The sequence below is a fragment of the Engystomops pustulosus genome, chromosome 2 (assembly GCF_040894005.1).
Source record: "Engystomops pustulosus chromosome 2, aEngPut4.maternal, whole genome shotgun sequence".
NCBI lineage: Eukaryota > Metazoa > Chordata > Amphibia > Anura > Leptodactylidae > Engystomops > Engystomops pustulosus.
Genome location: NC_092412.1, coordinates 105,546,612 through 105,561,543, shown reverse-complemented (window position 1 = coordinate 105,561,543; position 14,932 = coordinate 105,546,612). Strand labels below are relative to the sequence as shown.

Below are 14,932 nucleotides of genomic sequence, written 5' to 3'. Positions count from 1 at the left end.
TATATTTATCATGTTAGCATCATCACTAAGGGAATGAGGAGTAAAGTTTAACTCCTTTAACTCAATCTCTCCTCAGGACATTTTGTACTTCCACCGCAGGGGTCTTTATGTTATATGCTGAAGGTAGGGGCGGATTTATGCTACAATGATCCCTGGGCTGTATGAAGATTGTGGGCCCCCTTAACAGTATAAAGTTTCAAAATAGTTATTACCAGCTACAGATTCCAGAACCAAGAATATACAGTGTCAGATCCAATCTATAGATATAGTGCCAAATCAAACTTACAACTTAGATCTACATCTAAAACTAAGTTTACCACATAGATGCAATACCAGATGAAGTTTATTACTTAGATACATACCAGAACCAAGTACACCACATATACATAGAACAAGCATTACGCTTAGCATCTACTTAGATACAACCAAAAGCAGGCTTACTACTAAAGTATTGTATACATAATAACTCACATACGGCGCACAATACAAAACAACAATACATTTTTTACATATTATTATAATAAAAATGTTTTAAAAATTGTTTAAAAAAAAATACCCCATCAATAAAACGCTGCAACAAACCAATAAACACATTCAATCTACTTCATCTGCTGCTGAAGCCAAACGCACTACACAGATACAGTGCCAGAACAAAACTCGCTACACTGATGTGGTCCCAAAAACAAGTTTGCTACATAATTGCACAACCACAACCAAGCTAACTAGATAGATGCGGTACCAGAACCAAACTTAAATCATAAATAAAAACAGAGCCAAGCTTACAGTATACAAGCTTTCGTTTTTATTTCTATTATACTGCAAAGTTTAGGCTAACTTCACACGAGTGCTTAATTTTCCATTATGCTATTTCATTATAGAAGAGTATAAAAGATACTATAAATAGGTTTTCCGCTCACCTTCCGTTCAGAAGGTCCCCTTCTGTCAATTATAAAGGTTAAAATGACACTAGCTGCAGCAACATTTTCATCAATATAAACAATGGAATAGGAGAACGGGCTGAGCCCTCTCCATACAAACGGGTGTTTGCTGTATAATGTATAAGACCCACAGCTCTATGGTTCCTGAAGATCTGTTTCAATGTTCCAGTGAAACATTGTAATACATTATGTATAAAATCCACATATACTGCAATACTGTAGTATGTCAGTAATATGGTAGCACCAATCAGAAAAATAGCAAAAATAGAAAAATAGTAAAAAGTTTAAAAAAAATTAAACCTAAAAGTGCAAATCACCCTCTTTCCCTAGAACTAGAATTTCTCCATAGAAATGAGCCCACCAAAATCGAAAGCAGCGGAGAAGCTGAAGAAATTCGTAAGATCCAAATCCAACAGATAAAGCATGCTCCCCGCTGCCTCCACGATCAGTCCAGTCCAGACCAGAGCTGCTGCTGGCATAGGTATCACCAATCTCAACTCCACTTCTGAGCAACTTAAAGAAAAGTCAGAAGGCAGATGATCTGGAGAACGGCCTGTGACGTAACAATATCCGGTTTGTGGGAGTCCAGAGGGAGCTGAAGGATTTTCTGGGTGAAAAAAAAAGAAGGGTCACAGTCGCTGATATCAAGAGGAGGTTGCGTGAGAGGCGCATCCCTTTATTCAATGTCATATCCTGCCCATCTTGAATGGTGGACAGTGATAGGGCACTTGTACCATACAGTAGATACAGTGGTAATATGCAGCGGTAGATACTGCCTGGATAGGCAAGGGTTAACCTGTTTACTGATGTCATCCAATAATGTTCCACCTTTGTAACTGGAGTGTGATTGGAGATCGAGATCACCTGACCAGGGATTAACAAAACCCTTAGTCAGGGGAGGAGTTGCTCACTTTAGGTCCAGATCCTGACTGAGGAGCGTCACCTCAGAGCACATGCTTTTGCTACAGGCCTCCTAGGCCTCAACATATCAATTACATACTGAGTGACATAGACAGTGTGTGCCTCATACTTCTAGTGAGTTCACACAGAACAACCAGGATTAGAGCTGCAGCTTCCAGCATTGGACACAGCTACAGGCCTTCTCTTTTTATAGCCCTTCATTTCACTCCCTGTCTTGTATTGACTACATTCTGGGGTCTGCATCACTCATCACTACAAAAATAGGACATGCAAGGGAGGGAGAGGGGGTATAATATTCACAGAAAGGCGGCTGTTTCGTGCTAATCTTGCTTCTTCCGGCCTCCGTGCATAGCAAGAGGCCGGAAGAAGCGCGAGTAGCGAGAAACGTCCGTCGCCTTTCTGTGAACATCATACCCCCACTGCCTTTGTACGTATTGTTTTTTCCATAATAAAAGAAGAAATTACTTACAGGATACTGGTGAGTGCCATTCTTTCAAATGTATTTCTGTTTCTCCTGCTAAAACTAGTGACATCCTTTAAATACTTAGGAAAACTCATTTTCAAAGCCCATCAGCACTCATCACAGCAGATTACGGACCCCCTAATGACATTCGTCAGTACAAATTCAAAGCCTGGAAATCCCTTCCTCTATGGGTAACTGGACATATAAATTTGTTAAGGAACTGCATTCCTGTACAGGGCGATTTATATGGGGGAATTCTAGATCTAAACTTAGTCTGGCAACCCTGCAGCGACCCAAATTAGAGGTTGGTATGGCACTTCCGAACTTGTTCCCTATGTTCCCCTATAATTTTAAAGCATAGGAACTTCCCGGATAAATTTTATCAAATATGGGAAACATGGTGCGAATCTAACCGTACTAATTACTACCTTCGCAGATATCGAGACTCACTCTCTAACCTATTGCCTTAGACATAATCACTACACCAGGAGACGCTGATGAGATACTTTCCTTCCTTGTTTCCCCTTGTAATCAATGTAATTATCCACGTCTGCTGGGGTGGGGGTTTGAGTACACATTACCATGGGTTCCCATTTTTTGTCTGTAAGAGTCTAAACTTGTATGTTTTCTTTATTAGACATATTTGTACACTTTTTGATTCAACACGTCACACTGCACAGGCTGAGCGCCCGATATGACTGTATGATGCAATTCTGTTTTTTATCTGAATATGGAGATATATACTTTGCTTTGTTTTCACATTATTATATCTAGGTTTCATTATTCATTATGTGCTGTGTGATTGTCTTAATTTCATTATACAGTTAAAGAAAAAAAACCTCAGATTTGATATTCTGCTAAAAACCAACCAGCCTTATACAAAGTTTTGTTGATTTCCATATGTTTAACAAGAACATTAGCAAACAACAAAAATGTATATGTGTCAATACAATACGCTAAAATTAGTACAAAGAAACCTAGAATTTTACAAAGGAAATGTCTAAGGTAATGGTAGAATGCTGGGAAAGTATATATTCTTTATTATTGACTAAGACTAAGTGGAACAATGACAGGATGATCATTCCTTTTCATATCTGATAAAAGTGAGATAGTTGGAGATTTTCAGTTTTGTGAAATGGAAGATTAAGTGGTTGATAAAATATGACAAACAGGAATTCTATAAACTGCGGTTATTTTTGGTTATGAAAATATACCATGGTAGGCAAAAGATAGAAAACCTTAATGGAGCAAAGGCAGCCAGTCCCAGAAAATATGGAAGCAAGTTTCTAATATTTCACTCCTGGTTGTTGATTTCAACCCCACCACCTGATCTGCAGATGGTTAAACTAGCTGTGATGGACCGATATCTACTTCACTCAGATTTCTCCCATACTAGTCTGTATTTCGGGGACCTGGTCTAATCACTCTTTGGGGCAGTACTCTAATACAGGCAGTCTCTGACTTACAGATGACCCCTAGTTACAGATAGCCCTATCTGCCCACTCCGTTTACCTCTGGTCAAGCTTTTTGGATGCTGATAGTTCACTGTACTTTATATCAAGTATATAATGATTGTCAGGCTCAGTGGTTGTGGATCCTCTGAGCCACTATGGACGATGACATAAGCCACTACCTGAGACCGGAGTCTAAGTGGCACCCGGTTTTCACCAGAGCCGCCGCAAAGCGGGTTGGACTTGCTGCGGCGTGGTACCACCAGGTCGTTCCACAGGCGTGAATTGTCCGCAGTGGCAGCCAAGGTCGAGGTACAGAAAAGGCAGGCAATCTTGTAGTCGGGGACAGACAGGAGGTCAGGAAGCACAGGAGCGGAGTCAGAGTCGTAGCAACAGGTCAGGGCAGACGGCAAAGGAGCGAAGTCAGAAACGGAACCAGGGTCACAACGGAAATTCATAGGAACAGGGCAAGGCATCAAAACAGCTTTCTCCAAGGCTCAAGGCACAAAGATCCGTCAAAGCAGGAGGGGAGGTGCTGGATTTTTAAAGGTGGAGGTGTTCAGCCAGCGCACCAATCAGCGGTGCGCTGGCCCTTTAAATTTCCTGAAAATTCCGCGCCCTAGGAGACGGGGACGCGCATGGCGCTTGGCTGTGGATCTGGAACGGGGAGAGGTGAGTTGTGCTGGCGCCGCACCTGCGAGGCCCCGAGTGACACGGGTGAGCCCGCGACCAGCAATATGCCACCCGTGACAATGATCATCTGTAAGTTGTCTTCAATGAAACTTCACTGTTAATCCTTGTCCCCATGATGACCAAAATGTTGAGAATTTTTTTTTTTTGTAAAAAAAATATTTTGTAAAATGTTTTGATTTACATAAAAATTTAACTGAAAAACAAACCTAATGAACCTATCCTGTACGTACACTGTATATATCTCATATGGGTATTGTCTTCCCACTTGTCAGTGCTTCTTACCATTGTTTGTTTTTGAGAATCTGTTTGACTGTTTTCCTCTTGGTTTTGACCCACATATATGACTATTCTTCTGTGTTTGTTTTGGTAGGGAACATTGACCACTTATCTCCTACCATCTTGGATAGGCTCAGCAAGTAGACAGGGACAGCTAGGTTGTTCTATCCTTAGGACTCACTGTCTGTGTCTGTGTTTTCCTTAACCATATTTTTTTTCTGTTTCTAAACAGCCGCAATACAGTTTGCTTATCAAAGAAATCACTATATCTGGTATTTATTAAGATACTTAGCTGAAACTATATACCATCTGTACCATCTCTTTTTTTGTACAAATCTTTGTGTTTCTAAGTAATTGCAAAGCATTTTTTCAGAAGATCTGCACTGAACAGGGATGTATTTTAAAGCAATCAATATTTTTTCCTTATGTATTTGTGAAGAACACACATTAAAAACAAAATGTACTATGCAAAACAGTGCGCTTAAATGACCATGAATTCCTCCTCCAGGAAAAGCACTTTGCTTTCAAACATTGATTTGAAACTTATCTAACTATCAAAGAGTACAGACAGTATTTGTACGTGTATAGACTAAGGACAGAAAATTAGTTCACGGGAATAACACTAGGATCTAGGTAAAGCTGAAGCTAAGACCAAACATATTTATGTTCACTTTGATCACCTGTTCAAATACAGCAAGGCACGGTTATGTTCACACAGAAGATTTTGTACCCGATTTTAAAAATGTTTTTCTGCAACATTCACTACTAACATGTCCTGTGAATTTAGTGGCAGTAAGCCGAGGCTGAGCTTAATGTTTTTGCCACCGGCTTGCACATAATTATCTCAAATTTTCTTCATTACAGACATATAATGCTGGTGCTGGTATTATGTAGCTCTTGTGTTTGTTAAATTTTTTTCTCCAGATTGACTAGATATACAGGCGGTCCCCTACTTAAGAACACTCGACTTACATACGACCTCCTACGGACCACTGGATATTGGTAACTTATTGTACTTTAGTCCTAGGCTACAATAAACAGCTGTAACAGTTATCAAATGTGTCTGTAATGAAGCTTTTGTGTTAATCCTGATTCTTATGACAACCCAACATTTTAAAAATCCAATTGTCACAGAGACCAAAAAAGTTCTGGCTGGTTGATTACAATGTTAAAATATACAGTTCAGTACAGTACAGCACTTTTAAAAAGATACAAAATTCAATAAAAAGTAATCAAGAGGCGGCATAGTCCTTAAAATGGTAGCATTGAAAACATTATCAAAATTCACAAAAAATTACACTCCTCACAGCTCTGTGCACTGAAGTATGAAAAGTTGTTTTGTTTTTTTTTTGTACAGAAGGTTCTCATTATTGAGAATGTATGAAACATTATAAAACCTATATAAATTTGGTATCCCTGTGACCGCACCAACCCAAAGAAAAAAAAAAGAGATATGTCATTTGGGGCGCACAGTGAAAGCTGTAAAATCCAAGCCCACAATAAAATGGTGCAAATGCATTCTTTCACCAATTTCACTGCATTTGGAATTTTTCCCAGTACATGGCATGAAATATTAATTACTGTCACTATGAAGTGCAATTTGTCACACAGAAAATAAGCCCACAGCAATTTCCATGGAAAAATAAATAAAATTATAGATTTTTGAAGGTGGGGAGTGAAAAATGGAAATGCAAAACAGGGCCTGATTGTTAAAGGTTAACCTGTCTTCAGGGACCTAATTTTTCACTAAAGAGGAGTCCCAAAGCCCCATTACACCTTCATTTCAAAGATGCCTTTGTCCTTTCTTTAAGCATTTTCAATTCCTTATAATTCTATATTTTTACTTCCCTGGATCCCTGCCAGCAGGGCTGGCAAAATGCCCAGGCAAAGTGCCCAGGGCCCCCAGCCATTGGCGGTTCCGGTTGGTGACTCCTACTATGGGTAACAATTTTGTTTCTGGCATTATTTTGGTACACATTGTTGCATTTTTGGTCATTCCCTTTTCTATCAAGCCGTATTATCTTATGAAAAAGCACACCTAGTTGTTGAAAGAAAGTATATAAAAAGGTGTAAAAGTCATGAAAAAAGTGCGTTCAGAGCGGCGACTTCATCTTCTTCAAGTACCGGAGGGAAGGGGATTAACCGGTTACGGGCCCTTTCCTGTTTTTTCATGTCCATTTTTCACTCCCCACCTTCAAAAATCTATAACTTTTTTATTTTTACACGTAAAGAGCTGTGTGATGGCTTGTTTTCTGCGTAACAAATTGCACTTCATAGTGATGGTATTAAATATTACATGCCATGTACTCGGAAGCGGGAAAAAAATTCCAAATGCAATGAAAATGCATTTGCGCCATTTTCTTGTGGGCTTGGATATTACGTCTTTCACTGAGCGCCCCAAATGACATGTCTACTCTATTCTTTGGGTCGATACGATTAAGGGGATACCAAATTTGTATAGGTTTTATAATGTTTTCATACATTTACAAAAATTAAAACCTCCTGTACAAAAATTATTTTTTTTGATTTTGCCAACTTCTGGCGCTAATAACTTTTTTATACTTTGGTGTACGGAGCTGTGGGTGGTGTCATTTTTTGCGAAATTTGATAATATGTTCAATGATATCATTTTTAGGACTGTATGACCTTTTGATCACTTTTTATAGATTTTTTTATATTTTTCAAAATGGCAAAAAAGTGCCATTTTCAACTTTGGGCGCTATTTTCCGTAACGGGGTTAAACGCATTGTAAAAACCGTTATCATATTTTGATAGATCGGGCATTTTCGGACGCGTCGATACCTGATGTGTTTATGATTTTTACTGTTTATTTATATTTATGTCAGTTCTAGGGAAAGGGGGGTGATTTGAAATTTAATGTTTTTTTATTATAATTTTTTTTTTACACTTTTTTTTATTTTTATTTATACTATTTTTCAGACTCTCTAGGGTACTTTAACCCTAGGTTGTCTGATCGATCCTATCATATACTGCCATACTACAGTATGGCAGTATATGGGGATTTTCCTCCTCATTCATTACAATGTGCTATCAGCACATTGTAATGAAGGGGTTAAAACGAAATAGCCTCGGGTCTTCGGAAGACCCGAGGCTACCATGGAGACGGATCGCTGCCCCTGGGGGAGCAGCGATTCCAGGTAAGATGGCGGCGCCCATGCGTCGCTATCTTTTTGAGGCTGCCGGCAGCTTTGCCGGCAGCCATCGCTGTGAAAGCACCCGCGATCGGTGCTAGCACCGATCGCGGGTGTTACCGGTAAGCCTTTGCTGCAATATGCAGCAAAGACTTACCGGCTATGGAGAGGGCTCAGCCCGTGAGCCCTCTCCATGCAGCGTGACCCGACCGCCGCCGTGAATACACGGCGGGCGGTGCTTTTCCAGGTGGGGGCCGCAAAATATTGTCCCGGGGGCCGCAGTTGGCCCGCGGGCCGCGAGTTTGAGACCCCTGGTCTACATGCTTGGACTTTTTATACTGCACTGCAAAACATTAGTATTGCAGTGCAGTTTCTTAGACTTCAAATAGCAATCGGTGCATCCCTGGTCCAAGTGTTTATAAAGAGGGGAAAAAAAATGTCCAAAACCAGAACATTCCCATAGAAACACCTAATAACACAAAATAATACACCAAATACACAAAAGATGAAAAGATAGCGATGCTGAACACAACAATATTTTCTCTAAATTAGTTTTATCCAGTAAAATATTATTCAGTGAAATAAAAATATCTCCATGAAATTCCAATTCCACCTCCATGAAAGAGTTAATAAAAAACCTCACCAATTTGCTTTAGATGCCCCAAAATAATGTACCTAAAAAGTGGATTACATGCAACTAGAGATAAACGAGCATACTTGCCCGAGCTTGATGCTCGTTCGAGTATTAGCGTACTCGAAAAGGCTCGTTGCTCGGATGAGTATTTTGCCTGCTCGAGAACAAGCTTTCACTTCACACAGTGAACACAGGATCGTTAAGGATCGTTTAAGTGAACAACACAGTGAAGAACACATTGCAGATGTTTCCGTACATCTGCTAACTTATCAGAAGACATTAGTGCAGAAAGGTGTTCTTCATAATAGTATGTGAAGAACAATATGTGTGAAGAGTCTTCACACATATTCTTCTTCACATGCTATTGTGAAGAACACCGTTCTGCACTCATGGGACAAAGCAGTGACACCTAGATGTTGCACATAAGGGTAAGACTGCAGAACGGCAGGTATATCATGTCATATGTCATGATTTCAGGCCTTGATGCAAGGAGTGGATTACAGGGCATGACAGGGCTTACCTTAGTAAACGGTTAGTTTAAGGGCGATAGCTACCAACTGTATTGTGCTCATGTATGTCACTTAGTCCGATACCAACCTGATGCTGCTAACCAGGACCATGGAAGGTTTATCTTCCACATAGCCCAGGTATCTAATATCCTGCCCATAGCCTTAAGCACATTACGGAAGTGTACTTTATTTTACTCCCTGGCCTCCAGGTATATGCCACCAGTGGATCCTCTAAAGGCTGGGTAAATCTTGTATACTAAGGGTATTCAACATCCCTGTCAAGCCATGGGATAGGTAGGTGTTGCAAAAGTGTCCCTCTCCGTGTCAGTAGCCACCTGGTGAAATTGATCACCTCATTCGGAGGTCTTTAACATGGTAAACTTAGTAACTGCAGCTTTAAGCCTCTACCTGGGAGGTCAAGACTTAACTTCCCTATCCAATTGAATTCTCTGTAATTGCTGTGAAGGAAGGAGTGTACTGGTTGGACAAGTGCCTGCCACCTCATAAGGGGAGTTTATAAAACCCTTGTGGGTGGGAGCATATGGTCCTGAAGCAGTAGTAAGAAGTGTGCAGCACATAATTGCTGCAGAATCAGTGTCCCTGACCAGGAAGCAAACGTGTCACAGGCAAGCTACCCAACACCTTAAGCCAAGAAACTAGGACTGAGGACATAGATCTACCATCAGGACTCTGTCCCATCTTTACAAGCCCAGTCTGAAGCCATTATCCAGCTTGTGAGCAACCATCTTCCTGCGGACCTGCCATTGCCTGCTGTTTGCTGTTCCAATAAAGAACTGTAAATAATTCTGCACTAACATGCCTCCGATTGATCCCTGGATTAGGCTTTTTACCAACACAGGATCCCCAGGGATCCCTAGCTAAACATCAGGGTTGGCTCAGGGTTAACCCTATTCTATCAGACTCTCCCTGCATTTTCTTGCACACAGCCACTGCTGGACACCTGCCAGGCTCTGGACAAGGCCTGTTCCTGTATACAAAGCACTGTGACCATCGCATGCCTAAGGCCGCATCAGCCAACCACTTAGGTTTTCAAGACCCCGGGTTCATCCAGGCCAAAAGAAAGGCTCTTAGAGTGACACAGGGCAGATTTGAAAATGGGTTCGCGTCCATAAGGCCAAAAGAGGCTGAGTCCCGTAGGGGTTAAGTTACATTGTTATGCTTTATATGAAGCATGACTTTCTCAGGAAGCCTAGTGACATGATGTGGGATAATGGGACAAACCAGTGTATACATACAAAAGAAACAGACTACTAACGGCCGTCATCACTGTTTCAATGGGGCACATTTACTTCCCCATTCCTTGGAGTTGTCCGATGATAATGCACTCTGACGCGATTCACTAAGTTTATTTGCCTGATATCCTGCATGTGTCGCTTCCCCACTCAGGTTGAGTTCACCTTCTTCCTCCTAGTACATGTAAGTGCATTGTCTTGCGACACAATTTGAATATTAAATCCCACGCTCAGTCCGAATCAGTCCGATTGTCCGACAGCCCCCCCCCCATTTTTGTCGCATGAAAGCCAGAGCAGCGACACAATCCCAGCTCAAACCCCTTAAATACCTGTCAAAGCTGCGTAAATCCCTAAAACCGCCGAACAGTCCGATCTGCGACCCTTAGTAAATAAGCCCCAATGTCATCCATGTGCGTCAGGGAAGAACAAAACAATATGTGGAGATTTTTCATATACAGGCCAGTGTAGCAGGCGTATGGAGACCTACAGCCTACGCAACCTCCACTGGGATTTCTGGGAAAGAAATATTCCAATATGTTTTCCAGGGTAGGATAAGGAAAACAGCCTCAATGTTATCTTGAAAAGGACGCACTCCTGTATAAAAATAGCCACATTAAAGCCTTTGTTACACTTCAATTTCAATGGTGGAAAATAATGGAAAATAATTAAAATAATTAGTTTGTTTGCAGTCGCCATATGTCAGCTTGTTTGCTTTAGGTCTATTTCTCAGCACTCCAAATGAGATTTTTTCTTTCATCAATTGTATCACATTTACACATGTATGAATAATAAAAAATACATTAGCTGAATTCCTTTTTACAGTGGCTGAAACACATGAATAAAGTATATAATTGATGCCAGTTATCTGAGCTCAATATTTACTTTAAAAGTGACATTACAGGTTGTATCATAAGCCATTTCATCTAGCAACACAGTGAATGTATGCACACACCTTACGCTGATATGTAGGTCTCGGGTTTCTGTGTTATGTCTCATTTAAACATGGATATTTCCTACCCATGTTCCACTATCTTAGTCCATTAATCTAAGTACCTTTCTTGTTTCCCTATCATTCATCATTTAGGAGAAACTGAAATTAGTGTGTTCATGCAGATTCCCTTCCCTTCTTCTGGAGCACCCATTTTTTTTATTTATTCCTTTTTTTTAATCAAATATGTCAATCAACACTGAAAATAATTAAAAGAGGTAAATACTAACAATTGTGTGCAGGCTAGACAAATGTCTGTAAACCTACGCCCTGCGCTAAAACCACATCCAGAAACTGATTGACATTCCCTACACTGAGTATGTGCTCAGAACAGATGAAAAGCGAACAGGGAAAGACTGATAGACAGACACAAGCGTAGTCAGGATATCTAGAACAAAACCAAGATGGCAGGAAGATATAGAAATATGACAGTAAGAGTAACCAAAAACATAGCAAAGATCAGAATACTAGCAATAGTACAACAAGTATCAAGACAATAGTATAAGCTCTCTCACCTGAGTGAGGTTAGGAGCAAGTATATGTGGAGCTCCTGGACGCCCCCTGGCCACTGATTGGCTCAACCGTCTATTAATCAAGCCACACCTGACACACACACTCACACTAAGGTCCAAGATCAGAAAGTTCAAGATCAGACAGATCTTGAGTAATAATCTCTTGCTGGAATTCTTTTTACCATATCAATATTTGTTGTTCCAAGTCTTCAGATCAAATATTGCTCTGAAATCTGGCTTTTTCAAAACATTTGTATCTGTCAGTCTTTATTAAACAACTGCCACAGCATTAAGATGGTCTTTAACATTTTCTTCTGGAATCTATTATGCAACATCATGAATAATCATGGAGAGTGATCCGTAGGAATGGTGCACCAGCCTGATAGTAGATGCAGGCTGGGATAGTTGAGGTGGAGCTGTGTCCAAATTGTGGAAGCTGCAGCTCTGGACTGACTGAGACCAACAGAACACGTGCTCCCACTGCACAGGGGTTTTATACTCCCCCTGGTCAGGTGGTAGCACCTCTCCAATCACACTCCAGCTAACAATACAGCCACATAATTGGATAATTACTTACACCAATTTAACTGTTGCCTTACCAGGCAGAATCTATAGCTGCAATTTGCACTTAGTTCTCCTAGCATTATCTTCTGGGTGAGTTGTGCAGGCTCGCCAGATCCTGACATGGAGAGGGCGCTGTTCTCAACTACCACCTTGCCTATACGTTGGCAGGGATGTTGCAATTACCTTACAGCATTATGCTTTCCCATTGGCTGCTTCTAATAAACTATGCTATTTATAGAGATGGTAAAAGTTATGGACACGTTTTCCTTGTAGACAATGTCTGTACTTAAAAAAAGTTATGCTGTTAATATAGTTACCACAATCATGATCCATGTGCACTAAAATCCCCACTACACTTCCCTACTACGTTCATTCCATGGATTCTTTCTTTGGAAGTCAAGGATTGTGAACCAAGCACACTGACATACTGGTGTGTGCCCCCTCTTTCAGCATCTGTTCTTCATTAAGATTCTTATGCCCTTGTTTTTAAGGGAAAAAAGGCTTTAAATATTATACAAATTAGCCTGAGGGGTTCCATGCTTCATAAATACCTATAAAGCCTGGAGCCCCTCTTGGCTACTTTACATAATTTTTTAAGTTTTTTGTGAAAACCAAGGCATAAGAGGCTAAAAGAAAAGCAGATCCTGTCATAGGTGGAGCACACCAGTATGTCAGTGTGCTTGGTTAACAATACAGGCAGTCCCCGGGTTACATACAAGATAGGGTCTGTAGGTTTGTTCTTAAGTTGAATTTGTATGTAAGTCGTAACTGTATATTTTATCATTGTAATCCCAGCCAGAACTTTTTTTGGTCTCTGTGACAATTGGATTTTAAAAATGTTGGGTTGTCATAAGAATCAAGATTAACAATAAAGCTTCATTACAGACACCTGTGATAACGGTTACAGTTGTTTATTGTAGCCTAGGACTAAAGTAGAGAAAATTACCAATTACCAGAGGTCCGTTTGTAACTATGGGTCGTATGTAAGTCAAGTGTTCTTAAGTAGGGGACCGTCTGTACTTAATCCTGGTGGTAGATGTCCTTTAACTGTCTCCCCACTCACTGATCCGCCCCTCACATGGGTCCAGTAAGTCAATCAACAATCTTGATTGACAGTCAAGATAAGTCAACCCTTAGAAGATCAATCAAATTTATGGATGTGATAAATCCTGAGGTGTTAGTCCATTCACTACAATCACCCCCTTTTTGGTGTGGGACTTTTAAATATTGATAAATCAATGCAAACTACACTCACTTTTTAAAACTGGAGTGAGCAGAGGAATGTCAGAATTCTGGATTAAATACATGTTAAATATCATTAGTATGTTCTGTCTGAATACAGCAAGATTTAATGTGGACATGTTTTCAGAAATTAGCCTAATTAACCACTACCACTGCCGGAATGTCAAGCAACTGAACAGCGTCTAGATCATGTTTCTTTAATTTCCCAACTTGTTGGCATCATCCAGAAAATAAACTTTGAAGTGAATTGTTAATTAGTTCTATAAATACAAGGAGGTGGAGTGATTAACATATAAGTCAAGTTTTCCATTCCTCTGAACACCTCAGATATCAGACTTCAGGAGATATGGTCAATGATGTCTCTGGACGCAGGACCATCAATTACAGTTAAGGGGGCTTCCTAAGACAGGGAAAGCTTGACTTCAGTGTTAAATTCTCCTCCGCATGACCTCATAAAACCTCTTACTCTTACTGAGAAATAAATTAAGTGAATTGCGAAGAGATGTGATAAAGATATAAATGGTCGGTTCCCTTCCCAAAAATAGATACCTCACTGGGACTTAATGCCAACAATGAACAGGATTTCTTCATTGAAATATTAATGGATTATAGAGAAACAGTTCTGGTGGAGTAAGTGCGACCACTCTCCATTCTGGTCTGTAGGCGCAATGAAAGCCCAAAGACTAAGATATTTTCACCCCTCCAAGGCCTCCTGCACACTGCCATGACCTATCTGCACAAATTGTGTCTATTGTGTCTCACCGAACCGTGAGCAAACTGAGCGGTTGCTCAGTTCACCTGCCCACGTCACCTGTGCAGTACAGGCCACAGACTTTCCCACGTTTAAGTTCATGATACCTTAAAGACACAAATGTAGAGTGGCTGCACATGTATGAAAAAATCTTCATTCTACGAGCTACGAGAAAGAGTTCAAAGGACCCATATTCTCAAGATTTAAATAAACACCCAAACTCAAAAAAAAACCTTTAAATGTATATTACTAGAATGTTGATCCAGTCTAAATGCCAGATGGGATCTAGAAGGAAATTCCCCCCTTTCAGGCTAGGGACATGCAGTACAGTATCCATGCCCAATGTCCATAGTGGACATTCCGTAATTACTTTGATCGCAGCAGAGATCAGAAAAGAATGGTTGTAAGATACAATTTTGGTGCACTGGAAGGGTAAAATGTTCTAAAGGTTAAAGGGTTTGTAAAAATCCCACCAATATTAAATTTCTATCTGGTTATTCGCAGAATTGCGTTCAAAACGTTTGCATTTGCCTAATTTAATTTCAATTCTCTCTTTTAGTTTTTTTTTTACTTTTCCTGGTGGAA

The 14,932-nt window shown here is 40.3% G+C and overlaps 1 protein-coding gene across 1 annotated transcript in view; it reads right to left on the bottom strand.

Moving 5' to 3' along the window:
• The window catches only part of SLC9A4 (solute carrier family 9 member A4), a 48,290-nt gene that overhangs the window by 27,658 nt on the left and 5,700 nt on the right, over positions 1-14,932 (bottom strand). The gene's annotated exons all lie outside the window — the stretch shown is intronic.